Source organism: Procambarus clarkii, chromosome 24 (genome assembly GCF_040958095.1).
Source record: "Procambarus clarkii isolate CNS0578487 chromosome 24, FALCON_Pclarkii_2.0, whole genome shotgun sequence".
NCBI lineage: Eukaryota > Metazoa > Arthropoda > Malacostraca > Decapoda > Cambaridae > Procambarus > Procambarus clarkii.
The window spans coordinates 30,940,057-30,942,003 of NC_091173.1; positions in this window are offsets into that span (position 1 = coordinate 30,940,057).

Consider the following 1,947-nt stretch of genomic DNA (forward strand, 5'->3'; position numbering starts at 1 on the left):
TACATTCTTATGTATTACACTAATATATATATATATATATATATATATATATATATATATATATATATATATATATATTATATAAATTATTTATATATATAATTATATAGGTCATATGTTTTTGTATTTTTGCTGATTTGTTAGTAAATAATAAAAGAAATATAAATTATTTGATTTTTTTACCCTTAAATTGGTTTTAATATTTAAATTGAAAACACTAATATAATATAAAAAATTTATTATTTAAAATATTTAAAATATTTAAATATATTTAAAAATAAATATTTTTTATTTTCAAGAAATTTAACTTTAAACACAAAGATGTGAAAATGGTTCAGATAAGGCTCAAACCTTTCACAAGAGATTCATATTGGTGTATGAATGGATTATGAATGACTCATGTTAGGAGTGTAAGTTGCCACAACATCTCAAATTAGTGTTAGATACATATGTCTTGGTTATAAGTTTTGGAAACCTATTTAAGTCCACACACAATATCGTATCTGATACGATAAAACAAACGTTTCCAATACTTTCAAATACTTTCCAGATATGTTGTGGCAACCTAAAATTGTTTGCTGGGATAATTAACCCAGAAGCAGCTGCCCTGAAGAACATCGAGACGTCAACGGTAGCGGAAGCCTTGGTAGGTTTTTTCAGTCGCCTTGGTATACTTGAGTGGATCCATAGCGACCGAGGGACACAGTTTACCAGCGAGATGATGGACCAAGTCAGACGTCTGCTCACAGCGAGAGTATCACTCACCACGCCTTACCATGCTATGGGAAACGGTTTGGTAGAACGCTTCAATGGCACTCTCAAGAAGATGTTGAAGAGAATGTGCATCGAACAGCCTCGGGAGTGGCCCAGGTATATCAACCCTTTGTTGTTTGCCTACAGGGAGGTGCCACAGGCTAGCACAGGGTTCTCACCCTTCGAGCTTTTGTACGATCGCACAGTTAAAGGCCCCCTGCAGGTACTGAGGAACCTGAGGGAAGGCGATGACTGTACTCCTGAAACCAAGACGACGTACGAGTACGTCATCGATCTACGGGAACGGCTGGAGAACACCTGTCAGCTGGCCCGAGAACAGCTAGCAAAAGCTAAGGAGTACCAGAAGCAAACATATGACAAAAAAGCAGAAGAACGCAAGTTCAGTGTAGGTGACAAGGCACTTTTGTTACTTCCCACCAGCAGGAACAAGCTCTTGCTGCAGTGGAAGGGCCCATTCACGGTAGTGGAGTGCTCCCACTCGTTAAATTATGTGCTCAACATCGATGGTGCCAGGAAGAAGTACCACGTCAACATGCTCAAACGCTACGAGGACCCTCCTGTAGATGTTTCCACAAAGCCGAAGAAGCATATAAGATGTAAGAACAGGAGAGGACCATGGGCCTCGACATCGACAGAGCCGATCGACAACCCACTGCTCTCAGCAGTAGGTGCTGACTGGTTGAATAGGTCAGGGGTGATTAACGAGACGTCGAACGAGGGAGACATGAGCGAGGAAATGCAACGCGCATCACCTGACACTGGTTCCCAGTGTGTCTGATGTTTCAGGCATGACACAGGTGGAGAGAGGCAGTGGGCAGACTAGTGCCACTCAGGGTTTCGAGGCGTTGAGCCGACCCAGACCTGGAGTTACGTCCGACCACAGTGCCTGCTCAAAACCTGACAAGATAGCCCCTTGTGATCCAGTGACTGAAGAAATTCCTCACTTACCAGAAGAGAATAGTCTAGACGAGGACCCGCCTTGCCTAGCTGTATAGAAAACGGGGTCTGCTCGACCCAGCCGTGCCACGTGCGTCAGCGGTGTGAGGTAGGAACGAGCACCATGCTGTGGGCTCGGTCTTTGTTGGGGGGTGTTGTGAGAGAGTGTCTCTCAAGATTCTCCCACAGCTGACGTGAATGACTCATTGCAGTGCACAGTGCACTGATCTTCGTGCA